Source organism: Etheostoma spectabile, chromosome 15 (assembly GCF_008692095.1).
Source record: "Etheostoma spectabile isolate EspeVRDwgs_2016 chromosome 15, UIUC_Espe_1.0, whole genome shotgun sequence".
NCBI lineage: Eukaryota > Metazoa > Chordata > Actinopteri > Perciformes > Percidae > Etheostoma > Etheostoma spectabile.
The window spans coordinates 20,885,268-20,885,528 of record NC_045747.1 but is presented as its reverse complement, the minus strand read 5'-3'; the positions used below and the strand labels follow the sequence as shown (position 1 = coordinate 20,885,528).

General features: G+C 37.2%; 1 pseudogene; it reads right to left on the bottom strand.

Annotated features, from left to right (window-relative positions):
* The window catches only part of LOC116703249 (N-acetylglucosamine-6-phosphate deacetylase-like), an 11,331-nt pseudogene that overhangs the window by 6,093 nt on the left and 4,977 nt on the right, over window positions 1-261 (bottom strand).

The following is a 261-nucleotide window of genomic DNA, read 5'->3' as shown; positions in this document are numbered from 1 at the left end:
CACGGTCCACGGGATTCCAGTGTCAAATCACAACAGTTGTTATCTCAGGACACTTTCCAGAAAGTGGGGTTCACTCCTTTAAGAAGGAGAGGATTTTTTTAATTCAAGTGTTTACTATAATTTCAACCATATAAAAACACAAAAATATTCGTAATGAGTTTTAGGATTGAACTTTGGGTTCGAAATCGAACTGTATCCTGATAAAAAAACGCGCTCATACATGTTAAAGTCAGATCTAACTCACGATGGAAGGAGTCCTCA